At 50.9% G+C, this 14579-nt stretch overlaps 1 protein-coding gene across 6 annotated transcripts in view; it reads left to right on the top strand.

Moving 5' to 3' along the window:
* NAV2 (neuron navigator 2) overlaps positions 1-14579 on the top strand; it is a 757965-nt gene that overhangs the window by 377497 nt on the left and 365889 nt on the right. The window lies entirely within an intron of this gene.

Here is a 14579-nt window from a genome sequence, read left to right as displayed (position 1 = left end):
TGGAAGCCTTGTGCCTGGCTACGTGGTCTCCACTGGGAAGATGAGCCCAGTAGGCAGGTGGGACAGGATTCCAGAGGCCCCTGTGCAACCAACCCTGGCGACCCCACCTCCCGCAGGAATCTCCGCTCTTCTCTGGCCTGGGAGTCTACAATTCCCATTCATTGACCCAGCATTGTCTGCAGAAGGCTGTGATATCTAGTGGATATCTAGTGGGAACAATCATCCGTGCACGCACGGGAAGTGGGGGGGGGGGGGCACGACACAGATCTGAGCTCTGGAAGAGTGGCCAGGGAAGCCCGTTTGCATTCATTAGCAAGGAGCACAGACCTGGCCAGGGTGGCATTATGACTGTTTTTTAAAGAAAAAGAAATGTTTATGGGCCGGCGCCATGGTGCACTGGGTTAATCCTCCACCTGTGGCGCTGCCATCCCATATGGGCACTGGGTTCTAGTCCCAGTTGCTCCTCTTCCAGTCCAGCTCTCTGCTGTGGCCCAGGAGGGCAGTGGAGGATGGCCCAAGTGCTTGGGCCCCTGCACCCACATGGGAGACCAGGAAGAAGCACCTGGCTCCTGGCTGCATTGTGGCCATTTGGGGAGTGAACCAGAGGAAGGAAGACCTTTCTCTCTTTCTGTCTCTCTCATTGTCTGTAACTCTACCTGTCAAATAAATAAATAAACTTAAAAAAAAAAAAGATGTTTATTTTGGTGCAAAAAACCTTTGAACCCATGCATGCAAAGGATCTTCGAAGTATTCATGGGAAAATGCATATTATGAAAGCAAAAGACTCGTGTTATGATTTTCATGGACACGACCAGCACCCCTTCCTTCATTAAAGAAGTAGTATATGAAAGATGTGTATGGTGTATTGGGATAAGACAGTTATCAGCCAGACTGGGTTGCATTTAGCTTATTCTTCTGTTTAAAAAAAATGAAAAGATTTCCATGAACCCCAGCAGCATCATGGGTCCCAACCAGGGTGCCTGCTGTGGCTAATGAGTAAGCTGGCCCTGGAATCGGACCCCGGTTTAGTCCTCCACATCCCTGCCTCCCCACCTTGCTGCCATGCTCCCTCCCCCTGGGTTTGGACCCTAGAAAGGCATGGCAATGAGGCCGTATTGGGGATCACTGGCCATCCCAAAAAGCACTGGCCATGTTCAGGGCTGGCAACAGTGACAAACAGCTACCGACTCCTGCAGTTTCCAAAGTGTTTTCACCAACCCGATTTTCTTAAAGCATTGTGCCCATTTTACAGATTAGGAAATGGAGACACTGGGGCAGAGAAAAGGGAAACGGTTCGTCCAAGACAGACACTTAGTGAGAAATGGAATTGTAGGGTCACACGTGGCCTCGGCACCTCTTCCTGGTCTCTGTGTGCCCAGGGCTGCACTGGGTTCAGCTGATTCTGGGATGCGTCTTTGTTCTCTGCACACCCTCCTCTGCGTGCCTTTATAGAAGACAATGTGGTGACAGTGCCACATCCTGACAGGCACACAAGTGGAACACAACAGATTTCTATGACATATGGAAGCCAATTGCGCATGGTTCCTGAATTTCTCCTGCAAGTAATGACTATGGTTTGTGTGTGCTTGTTTTGTTGTTGTTGTTGCCTTGCATTGTTTTTTAACTAGAGTAAAATTGATTGTCACACATGCCTGGAATCTTACTTCAATTTAAGTAGAGCATGGTTAGAAATTCGGAATTAGATGGCTCAGCAGTAATTCTCTCTCTTGCGCTTATTATTTATGGAGTGTGCTTATTATTCTTGCCTTCTTGGAGAATGTGGGAAAGGCTTGGAGGGAGAGTTAAGACAGAAAAAGAAGGATTTGATAAGTAGATGCTGATAGCAAAATTAGAAATGGCTTTGTTCCACTTACTTATGAATTGGTTTCTACATTCTAACTCTTTTAGTCCCTCTGCCGTGTGTCCCTTCCTTGTGTGGTTTAGGGATCCTGCTCTCCCTTAGCCCCTGCTGCCCTATAGTGACACAGTGCTGATCACTCTTAGCCACCTCCAGGTCCCCACCCAAAGCAGTGCTCCTGCTGGTGAGGGGCCTCAAGGCTCAGTGCTAAAAAGCTAAGCTCTCATCCTGTTTCTCTCTTCTTTAAAAAAAAAAAAAAGAAAAGAAAAGAAAAGAAAAAGAAAAGAAAACCCCATCCTGATGAATAGCACTTTCTCTCTTTTATTGAACACTTACTATGTCCCAGTTACTTTCTCACCACTCATATTGCTTTCCCTCCCAATAATACTCTGGGGTGGGATTGATTCTGCCTGGGATATAGATGTGCACTCTGAGGCTCAGGGAAGCTGAGATTGTACATGGACAGAACTCACATCCGTCATCCACCGCCTGCATGGACTGGGCCCTTCCCACACTGGATGACAGTGAGACGGGGCTGAGGAAGGCAGGCAGGCTCATCAGGCAACCAAGAGTGGACGGGACCTGGAACAAGTGAGGAGCCTGGTCACCCAGCCCATGCAGTGCCCAGGCTGTCCCCAGGGGAGGCCCAGCCCATGCAGTGCCCAGGCTGCCCCGAGGGGAGGCCCTCCAGTGTTCGGCCCATTTCTGGCCTCCTCTGCTCCTCCCTGTCTCCAGGCAATGGTCTTGCTCTGGTTTCAAGTTGTTTTGGTTTTTCACAACTAAAAATCAAGCTGAACTAGATTGTTTACTTAATGCTTCCCCTCGGCTGTTATTTCCTTTCCAGGAAGTAGCCAGCATCAAGCTCCTGTCTGGAACCCAAGACATCCATGCCCAGGTAGAGACCTGGAAGTGCTGCAAGTCTTGACCTGACTGCCAGCCCACTGCCCCCAGGACCCTGGGCCCCGGGCTGTGGGGAGATGGTGAGCTGCCCAGGAAACTCGAGCACGTGGGCAGTTGAGTGTGGCATTTGTGGGATCCCCTGTCATGCACCAAGACGTCTCCAGGCCTTGCGGGCCAGGCTCTGATGTGAGATGAGGCTGCTCTGGGGCTGCAGGCCGTGCTGGCCTGTGGAGTGGAAAAGCCAGAGGATTAGATTTCCTTCAGAGCAAATCGCCTCCCTGTCATGTTTGCTTCCCCCATGTCTTCCCTTACAGATGCGCACATGTGCCCTGCGCTCTCACATCAGCCCTGGGAACCATGAGGCCAGCCTGTTTATCCACAGTTTACAGATTAAGTAGCAAGGGCTGCAAAGTACACATGGCAGGTTTGTGTTGTTGTTGTTGTTTTTTTTTTTAAGATTTATTTGTTTATTTGAGAGGCAGATTTACAGACAGAGAGAGGGAGAGACACACAGAGAGAAGTCTTCCATCTGCTGGTTCATTCTCCAAATGGCCACAGCCATCTGGGTTGGGCCAGACTTAAGCCAGGAGTCAGGAACTCCATCTGGGTCTCCCATGTGAATGCAGGGGCCCAAGCACTGGGGCCATCTTCTGATGCTTTTCCAGACCATTAGCAGTGGGCTGGATTGGAGTGGAGCAGCCAGAACTCGAACCAGTACCCATATGGGATGCTGGCACTGCAGGCAGCGGCTTTACCCACGACGCCACAGTGCCGGCCCCAGTTATGCCAGTTTTACTTATTGAGTGTATATTTTATTGAGGCATAAGCCACCTGGATCCTACCTTCAAGGAGTCTGGGAGAAAGACAAAGAAATGTCCCCAGACAGCTGAGGATCTCAGAGCCCCAGAAAGCTTTGAATCCTCCCTCTGTTGCCTCCCACTCTTTCACCCTTTTTGCTTCATCTATGAATTGGGTGCAACACCCCTACCAGAGAAAAAGGCCAGGCCTGCTGTGGCATTCATAGCTGTCGAATGAAGGAGTACGAGATATGGTGAATCTTAAGTGGTAAGCGTGTGCAACATGCTCCGTTGTGGAGTTCAGGGGCCGCACTCAGAGGCTGGTGGCGTTATCCGCCCGTGGGGCTGGGGGTGGGGAGTCTGGGCACCAGCTCCCTCGGGAGGTGTAGAGCAAGCAGGCATGGGCTTGGAGGAGAATGACGCTGACAGACAAAGATGATGGAGGATCCCCGCAGAGGTGGGGCAGAGCTGGACCAAGCCACAGAGCCAGTAACTGGCAACAGCCCTGCTCGAAGCCTTAGCCGGTGCCGTTTCTAGGCCACTCACAGATCTGCCCTACTCTTTGAAGTTTTACCGCTGGATGGTTTAAGCACCCACTGAAAGATGCTCGTAGAATTTCCAACCACCTCTCATCTTCAGAGGCAGCATCACGCTGAGCGTGTGACAGGCGGATCCCTGTCTGGGTCTATTCCTTAATCGGCTCCAAGGTTGACACTGTTTATAGATGCAACCACAGACTGCAGTCTTTATAGTTCCTCACTGCGTGATGCAGGAACCCACTGCACCGCCGAGGTGGGGAAACCAGGTGTGACAGGTGGGCGGGGTGTGTCTGCCCCCATCTGCCTCCATGGGTCTCTGGCCCTTCGGTCCCTGGCTGCTGCCACAGAGCTCCCTGGGGCACTGAGATGTTGTGGCTTCTGATGATGACTTTATCTGTCCATCCTAAGCTGTGTGATTAGGAGATGGAGGCAGCCAGTAATTAAGCTCACCTGTCAGAGCTGAGCTCAAGTGCAGACGAAACGTGATCTTGAACTTCCTTGTTCGTCTCCCTGCATGTCAGGGGCTTCTGAATTAAGCTCCTTATTGGAACAATATCTGACCCAAAAATGTTAGGACGGGGATTGCCGTGATGAAAACTCGGTAAAGTTAACTCCTTGTCTTGACTCCCGAGAGCTGTGGATCCTCAGGCTGCTTGAGAACACTACTTGTTTGGGAGGAAAGTCGAGTTCCAAACCATAATAGCTCAGACAAGCAAACTAGGGCATCACAACATTCAGACTCAATATTCTTGTGTCTCCCAGAGAAGGACTTCAGGCTCGCCCTGGGGACTTCGATGAGAAAAAAGTGCAGAGTCCACAAAATCTTTCGGGGCTGGTTGTCGTCTGCGGGGAGGCCTGCCTCATGTCTGTGGCTTGGGGGGAGCCATGCCAGAGCCGCTGTTCCTGCTGACGGGCCACGGGAGCCAAGGGCTAACTGAAGCTTTGTTCTCCACTCTTGAAAATTATAGTCTGCTGGACTTCAAAGTGATGCTAATGAGGACATTGGGAGCACCAAGAATTCAGCTTTGCAAGACTGAGTTTTCGATTGCACACAGTTGGGCCTTACTTGTTTACTCCGAAGCTCCTTGTCTTTCTGCCTCCCAGGTCTCCCTATGGGGTCTTCATCACTTCTCCAGCCGTGTGCTCCTGGAGTGCTCCTCTCACCCAGAGCATCAGCAGGAGTTTCTGTCCCTGATCCCTCCGCTCTTCCCAGGCAAGGCTGGGAGGCCAAGCCTTCCCCTGTGCAATGTCAAGACCATCAATTCCTGCACCTTCTCACTTATGCAAACTTCTGCCCTCACCCCTTTATATGGCTCATTTCTCTCCCCAGCGTTTCTCTCCCCTTGTCCTTGACCTATCAGAGAGAATTCCTCAGCCTTTGCCAGTAACGAACTCCTACGGGCTTGCCGTCCCAGACCGCACAGCTTTCAGTGTGTGTTGAGATGTGGCGGACTCCATGCTACCCCCATGCTGCCCTGGGGGCCCTCAGCCATTCTACTGGTGCTGCTGGCAGAACTGGCCCCAAGGGCCAGTAGGGAAGGAACTTCTAAATCCAAGATCTCTCCCTTGGTTCAGGTAGGGAAGCTGAAGCCCAGGCAGGAAAAGCTATTAGCCCAAAACTCCCACAGGGGGGCAGAGAGAGCCCTAGCCCTCCTCTGAGCCCTGCGAGAACTCAGCTCTGCACACACATATCAGGCTAGAATGCAGCACCCTTATCAAGCATTGCAGCTCTCCTGTATGGAGCATTAACCGTGCACTCACCTACAAGGAAAGTGCTTTTTATTTGTATCACATCACATTCTCACCAAGGACTCTAGGGGGTGAAATCCATTTTGCAGATGAAGAAACTGAGGCTGGGCAGGTATTGGGTCACAAGAGCCAGTTATGTACAACTCTATCCCAGTTCCATGTTAGTGATATGGCGATGCAGGCTGAACTTGGCTCTTGTGGGAGGATTTACAACATGGAAATTGGTGAATGCTGCCAATCAGGTCTTTCTCCATCTCCCTCGTCCCATCCCCCCTGCCCACCACCACCACCACCATCACCTTGCCCAAAGAAACAATTTATCTGCATAGAACTGGGCTTGCATATGAGCCAGGCAGCTTTCCCAAGGGCACCCAGCAGGGAATTGACAGAGCTGGGGCATTTACCCAGCATGTCTGACTTCAAAGCCTGAGCTGTTAACCAGCCCTGCATCCCAAAGAGTCAACAAGGCTAGGTTTTCCATGCCTCATTCTCTCTTGGACTGCAGCTGGCAGGAGGAGAGAGCAGCTTCCTTGGGCTGCTGATACCTGACACGGGGGAAGGCGACCTGTATCAGACAGCTGGCTGGCCAGGAAGGGCTGTCCCAGGAATTCTCCCAGAGGTCACTCCAATCCAGAGACATAGCTTCCTTGCTGTCTTTTCAGTTTTCCAAGCATGCTCCCAATCCGAAGCTTTACTGTTGTTGCCTTAAATGCTTTTTAACCACAGAGCTCGCTCCCTTACCTCTCATCTGTGCCCTCCCTTGCCCAATCCGTCTAAAACAGCTGGCTCCCCAGCATTCCCCACTCATGTCCTTTCATTGGTTTTATGGCACTTATCACTGCCGGCCTTCACAGCATGTCTGAAGGGTCTTCAGAAAATTCATGGAAAATGCAAATTGTGACAAAATTCTGCCAGGAGTTCAAATATTTTTGGGCCCCAAAATAAGCTTATCTTTTAGCCCCGTTTTCCACGAACTTTTGGCTGTCCCCTTGTATTTGCTTGTTTCTCTCCCAGTATAATGTGGGCCCCATGAAAGCTGGGCCCATATGCTATCGCTTCAGGGAGCAGACCAGCGAGGGATCAGACGGGTCCCCGAATGAACCTGCTACTCCACGGGCCGCCTTTCTCGAACTTGACCTGCGTAGTCAACCCCTGGCTCAGATGTTCCCCTGTGAAGGAAAGGGCTCGCTCCTTGGCACTGTGACCTCAGGGGTTCCCCAGAGTTTAGCCCTCTTCTCTTTACCTTGGAGCTGCTTCTCACCATCCCTCTAAAAGCAGGCCACCAGTCACATCTGTCCATGCTGATTTGCTGACAAAGAATTGATCAAACATTTTAAAAAGGAACCTTTGACCCCAAGGACTAATTACATTCCCATCTTGGAAGGTGAATGTGCCCGTGTCTCTCAAACTGAGTATTTAAAAGGATGGTCCGTGTTGATTGATTGTGACCTCTGGAGAAGCTCAGGCAACAGCCAGCGAGTGGAAGCTGGAAGAGGAAGTGGAAGAGGAATGTGGGTGGGATACCTGCGCACTCAATCTCACCTGTAGGCCCACACTGATCTTTCCTATGTTATCATAAGCACACACCACATACCACACATATACATACCACACACACTCCATATACCCAAACACAACACATATCCCATGCCCACACATATATACTCACAATCATACTCCCCACACCCCACATACATACACACCACACTCATACTTACATGCCACACACATACCACACATACACATATATACTTACAATCATGTGCACCACACCCCATACTCATATACCACACACACACCTCACACACAGACATGCCACACACATACCACACATAAACACATATGCACTGATAATCATGTACACCACTCATTTACACAAACCACACTTTCACCCCCACTCACCCTGTACACACCACACACATACCAACCTACACATGCTCATACAATCATACTCACCACCACCACACACACCCCACATATACAGAGATCTTGCTCCTTTCAAAAATCTTACATGTGGACCATTTCGACCATATGGACAGGGGAGAAAGATAATTAAAAGCCAGATGTGATGGCACTCCTCAGTAACAATTGTGAATACCGATGCCTCTTGAACTCCGATGGTGTGACGTACTGCTCAACTCGTCCAGAGTTGGCAATACTGTGCATCTGATGCACCTAACCTGGCAAGCACCATAGCTTAGCAGTGGAAAGTGGCCTGCCCTGATGTGACTTGCTGCCCATATCCTCCGTCATGAGAGGGTAGCACGTGGCACACTGCTAGCCCAGGTTTTACCAATTGCTTCTCGCTCTTGCGCTATGGTAAAGTTGGAAAATCATAACTTAGAAACTGTGTTTTGATAAGTTTCCTTTTAGTCTTTTTTCCTAATGGTTAGCAACTATATTTTTTGTGACCTGTATTTTGTTGATTCTAATGTCTATTTATATTCATCTACTTGAAAGGCAAAGTGATAGACATCTCCTGTCTGCCGGTTCACTCTCCAAATGCCCATCACAGCCCAGGCTGGGCCAGGCCAAAGCCAGGAGCCAGGGACTCCATCCTGGTCTGCCACCTGGGTGGCAGGGCACAAGTGCTTGAGCCATCACCTGCTGCCTCCCAGGGTAGCACTAGCAAGAAACTAGGTTATAAGTGGAGACAGGGGCTGGGTTGTGGCACAGAGGGTTAAGCCACTGCCTGTGATGCTGGCATTCCATATGGGTGCCGGCTTTCATTATGGCTGATCCACTTCCGGTTCAGTTCCCTGCTAATGTGCCCGAGAAAGCAAAAGAAGATGGCCCCAGTCCTTGGGGCCTTGCACCTATGTTGGAGACCCAGATGGAGTTCTACATTCCTGGCTTTAGCCTGGCCCAGCTCTGGCCATTGCAGTCATTGGGGAGTGAACTAGCAGAGGGATGATGTCTCTCTCTCTCTCTCTGTCTCTGTCTCTGTCTCTGTCTTTAAGTAACTAAATGAATCTCTCCAGCATGTGAGGATACAGTAGGAAGACATCTGTCTATGACCCAGGAGCAGCACTATCACCAGAAACCGGACCTGACCTCAGACGTCCGGCCTCCGGAACTGTGAGATAAATGTCCGTTATCTAAGTCACTCAGTTGATGGTATTGTGTGACAGCTCTCAGAGCTGACTGAGACACATCCCGCCTCACTGAGGCCTCCATGTGTACCTTCTGAATGGTGCCTGTGTCATGGCCATGAGTTTAGCCTGGGGCCTTTGAATATTCTATTCCCTCCGCATCAAACTTTTGTTGTTGTTTGATGTTTAAAGATTCATTGATTTTATTTAAAAGGCAGGATTACAGAGAGAGGGCAACACACACACACACACACACACACATGCATGCACACATGGGGGTGGGAGGAGATATCTTCCATCTGCTGGTTCATTCCCCAAATGGCTGCAAGAGCAGCAGTTGGGCCAGGCCAAAGCCAGGAGCCAGGAGCTTCATTTGGGTCTCCCATGCGGATGGTGGCGTCTGAAACACTCGAGCTATCTTCCACTGCTTTCCCAGGTGCATTAGCAGAAAGCAGGCTTGGAAGTGAAGCAGCCAGGACTCAAACCAGTGTCCTTATGGGATGCTGGCGCTGCAGGTAGTGGCACAACCCATTATGCCACAACCCCAGCCCCTCAAGCTTCCTTCCCTGACTATCATAGAATCTTTTCTCCCTCCAAGTCATACATTTTCTTACGTAACCCCTCCTTGGGGTTAGGCTCTCTCCTCTGGGCCGTCACACTCCCTTGCCACCCGCATTGCAGTGTCTTGCCCTCGTTTGTCTCTACCTGTGCAAGGATTTCCCTGAGAACAGCTAAACGTGTCTGAGTTCCTGTATCTTGGGCTCCCAGTAGCCCAGACAGGTGCTGAAGGTAGGAGAGGTGAAGGTGGAATCTACCTTGTTTTCTCCTGTCGTCCCCATCAGAAGGGCACAGGGGGTCATTCCCCACTTCCAGGCTCCTGGAGAGCTCCTTCCAGAACCCTCTGTGGATCACAGCATCTTACCTGCTCCAGCTTGGTGCTGCGTGCCCATTTCAGGCCCTGGTGGGCATGTTGATTTGTTCAGAGACAGGGTAGAGGTTTTGGTAATTGGTGCCCACGTGGCTGGAGAGGGCCTCCAGGAAACCACGCCCGCCAACGAAGCAGTTGTTGTCACGGGGCTTTGGAATGGCCCTCAGGAATCAGGGAAAAGCTTGAATTTCAGCATCGCAAAGGGGCCCACTGAAGATATCGCCTTTCCCCTCTGTCCCTCTGGCCCAGCCGCAGCTACAAATGACCGTGGACAAAGTTGGCCATTTGAGCTTTTCCGTGACCCCTGCTCTTGATGTCTCCCCTTTCCCCACCCCCTCCTGGGTCCTCCTCTTTGTTCTGAGCTCATCTTCCTTTGTCTGCCTCTGCATGCCTTTTTGCTTTGCTTTCTACTGATTCACTCCAAAGGGAATATGGTACCTGTTACATCACATGGGAGCATGTGAGAGGCAGGAGGAGGGAGGAGTGTGCCTTTCTGGTTGGGTAGGTGGGGTGAGGCTTCCTGTGGAAGGAAGCTGATTCTTAAAGCAGGGGTAGGGTTCACCTAGCTGAAGAAGTGGTGGAGGAAGGGGAAGTCACCCAAAGCTTAGGTGGGAGCAAGGTGTGATCAGGAAGGCAAGGGCAGGGGTGGAGGTCAGCATCTGTTCTGATCCTCTGCAGCACCTGTGGTGTGCTGGCTGCTTGCATGTGCAGGTAGACCAGATGTCCCCTCCTGGTTCTATAGCTCATGGATCTACATGGGCTTTTCTGGTTTTACTCTTGTGACAACCCAGCCTCCAAACTCAGTACCTCTCCAAGTTCCAATCAAAAGACTCCATGATTATAAAAACATTGGTACCCAAGTTAGATTTGACTTGATAATTTGTAGCAGTAGAGGAATGAGCTGATCTTGTGTGCTTTGTCACAGAAAACTGCAAATACCACAGCTAGAGGTTTCTGTTTTCTTCCCAGACTCTCCCGATTGACCCAACATTGGTGTGAGGAGTGTTGCTCCTTCCTTCTGCCACTCTCTTCCTGGCTGGCCCTTCTTCTGTCTTGGATTCTTCCCATGGACTTTACATTCCTTACCCGGACTAGCCAGCTCTTGCCATGGTCAGCCCAGCTCACACACTGCACATCCATCCTGTCCATTAACACGGCCTGGCTGTTGATTTATCTCACTGCTTGGAACACATCCTCCTGCCAGAGGTTTATTTGCATTTTCTGAACAAATGCAATGCCTTCCTCAAGGAGAGTCTGGTAGCTGATAGGGTCTCCCTCTTGTTACCTGCCTATGTTCGTAGTCCAACCCCACATCAGTCCTACTACTGTCCTCATTTTACAGATCAGACAACTAGAAATAAGAGAAGTGAATTGGTTTGCCCTAAGTCACAGAGCAGCCGACATGGTATAAATGAGACCTGAACTCTGTCATTATATATATATATATATATGTATATGTATATGTATATGTATATATGTATATATATATATTTTAATATGCAACTGCTTCCTCCCATACATGGAATGTGAGGAGGGTGGCTGATGGGAGAAAGGCTAACCTGCAGGTTGGGCCCTGGATCCATTTCCTAGGATTGCCACAACAATGTGCAAGGAACTGGGTGGCTTACAACAGACATTTCTTTCTCAGCCCTGCGGGCTGGGAGCCCAAAATCTAGGTGCAGGCAGGGGGGCTTCCTTCAGGGGGTTCTGGGGGAGAGCCTGCCCCATGCCTCTCCCAGCTCCAGCGGGTTGCCAGCCGTTCTTGGCATCACTCGGCTGGTAGATGCATCACCCCAGTCTTTTTGTCTTCCCTTCCACGGGGCCTGGATATAAAGACACCAGTCATGGGGTTTACGGCCAACTCCAAACCAGGGCGAACTCATCTAACTACTGACATCTGCAGACTCTCTTTCCTAATTAGGTCGCATGCTGAGGGGCTAGGACATGGATTTTTGGGAAGAGGTTACCCAGCCCAGTACAGGGCCAGTTTGTGGGGAGCCTTGCAGGTACTGCTAGGAAGGGCAGGTGGTGGGCAGGGGCTGTGATGAAGGGTTCTGAGGAAGAGGATGGCCAAATCTCCCCTCCCCCTGCCGCGCCCCGTACTACTTCCTTCTCCCCACACCACCCGCCGGGTGCCCTGTTGCTCCAGGGAGGAGTGGAAGAGGGCGGGCCTCCAACAGCCCATGAGTGTTTTCTGAGAGTGGCAGCCTTGTCTTCCTCTTGGGAGCTCTGCACTGGCCTCTGCTGTGCCTTGGGCTAATCTGTATGCCGCGTGAAACTATTTCAAGTCTGACGCATGAGTCACAACAAATCTGCTCCCGCTGGGAGTTGAAAAGACTGATGGGGCGCCAGTTCCTTTGGGGTGAGCACAGTTTGTTTTCCCCCCTCACTTCATTTGCATCCAGTCCCCCTTGGATTCCTGACTTCCAGCACAGAGTGCCTTTCCGAACTGTCACTGGCACGGGAGGCACTGCCAAGGCCCGGGCAGGCCACCCTGGAAACCATTCCACAGGGGGTGCAAGGCTGCAGGGAGGCAGGGGCCGGCCCAGGGAGGGGCCGCTGGGCCAGGCTGATCCGCTGGGAGGACCCTGCTGTCGCGGGCGCGCCCCACCCCAGCTGAGACGGTAGAGAAAGCCCTCGGGCACCACGCCAGCGCCCTGCTCTGACCCACCCATGGCAAGTGTGGGGCAGTTTTGATGTTGTTGGGAAGTTCAAAGCGTGTGAGCACCATGGGCTCTCATGGTGAAAGCCACAGACTCCATCTGCCTTTGTGGCTTTGCCAAACCCTCGACTGGGCTCACAGGGAGCGGACTGGGGACAGACCCAGTTGGCCTAGAAGTTCCATTTCTTTTTAGCAGGAAGACTGGAGCTGCGTGGCAGAGCAGCTCCATGCTGGCCCATGCAATGGCTTCAGATTCTGGATCTGTAGCCAGGGCAAGGCCGCAAGCATAGGGTAGTGATGAGAAGAATTTGAATTCCTGAATCAAAGGCTCGTGCCCTTCTGCCTCTGGCTAGCTGTGGGATCTTGGGTTTGTAGCTTGACCTCTCTGAACATTGCTGGTTTTAGCAACTATAAAATAGAGTGGATAATTCCTGTCCCTCATAAAGGTTCAGAAGCAAGAACTAAGAGGATTTGTGTCAAAGTGCTTTGGAGGCTGAATAGCACGGCTGGGAGGTGTAATGGAAAATGTGAAGTCCTATATCTGGCCCACACCAAGAGCTTACATTGATTGAAGGCATAGAATGTGCTAGAATCGTTCTGAATCCTTCTTGTGGATTGGCTTATTTAATCTGCACATAGCTCCAGGAGTCCGTGCTATTATTATCTCTGTCACAGATGAGCAAACTGTGCCTTAGAGAAGCTAAGCCGTGTGCTGAAGGTCAAACGCCCAGTTCAGAGTGAAGGTCACGTACAGACAAAGCTTGTGGTAGCGCCCCCCTCCCACCCCAGTCTACAGTACCTCTTTCAATGCAATAATAATAACAATAAACTCCCACGTATTGGAACCTGGTCTTTCACAAGCACATTTTTTTTCACTGAAAAAAAAAATGTCACAATGGAAATATTATCGCTTCCACTTTGCAGATAAGGAAGTGGGGGCATAAAGGATTTTGTTCACATCAGTTCTAGAGCACCTGCTACTCCAGTCGAGGCACCAGGGCAAGAATGGACCAGACAGGAGGGGTTCTGCCTTCCTATCACTTAATATTTAATGTGAGGGAAACAGACAATGAAATACAGAAGCAAAAGAATTTCAAATAATGTTAAGGCTGCTGGAAACAAAGTGACCAAGTGGCTGGCCTCTCGGAAGAGGGGTTGCTTGGGCTGAGACATGAATGGTCAAAAAAGAAGCAGCTGGGGAAAATGAGTGAGGAAGCTCTTTCTCCACTGGGGACAGCAGAGGTCCCTGGGGACTGGGGAGGGGGCAGAGGAGCTAGAAGGAGGGAAGAGTGGGTTTGGGCCCAAGGAGCAGCCTCTGTGGCAGTGGTGGGCTGAGCAGTTGCGCTGGGCTCAGGCTGGGAGGCAGGACCCAGCAGGCTGCCAAAGAGGAAGCCATGGCTCACCAGGGGAGCAGAGCAGCTGCCCCAATCCACTCTCCCCTCCTCCCCAGGCGGCTGCTGATATGTGATAATTACCCTCTCTGAGGATTTGACAGAAACCCTGCCATGGGCTCCAAATTGCTGCGGGATGTTCTGCAAACCTGAAAAGAGGAAGAAGGGGCTTTTGTGCGATCAATCAGGATAGGATCCCAGGGCTTTGCGCCTGCGAGATGCTCAAGTGATAACCTTGTTCAGCCCTCTCACTTGAAGGAGCTTCTCCGGCTCAGGTGTTGTTTTGACTTAGTATGGTGAGAAGTAGTTGAGGAAACTTTCGGGAAACAGACAAGCACCAAATCCACTCGCTTTTCCTGCCTGTGGTAAGTAGAGTCTTTGGCTGGAGACAGGCAGGCAACAGCATGGAGCAGCCACGGGTGGGCTCCACGTCTGGAACTTAGTGCCTCTGAGATCCTGAGCAAACCGTTTAATGTCTCTGATTCCTCGGTCTCTTTATTCGTGAAATCAAAAAGCTCATGGAGAAGGGGATTAAAGGTTTATTTTGGGACAAAAAAAAATGTTGAAATCCAGGCATGGTTCTTTTTCACAATTCACATCTTCTGTAGATGTTTTGAAGACCCCGTGCGCAGACAGTAACACCCGCCTCCAGTGCCCGTCACG

Source organism: Oryctolagus cuniculus, chromosome 1 (assembly GCF_964237555.1).
Source record: "Oryctolagus cuniculus chromosome 1, mOryCun1.1, whole genome shotgun sequence".
NCBI lineage: Eukaryota > Metazoa > Chordata > Mammalia > Lagomorpha > Leporidae > Oryctolagus > Oryctolagus cuniculus.
This window is presented reverse-complemented; position numbering and strand designations above follow the sequence as displayed.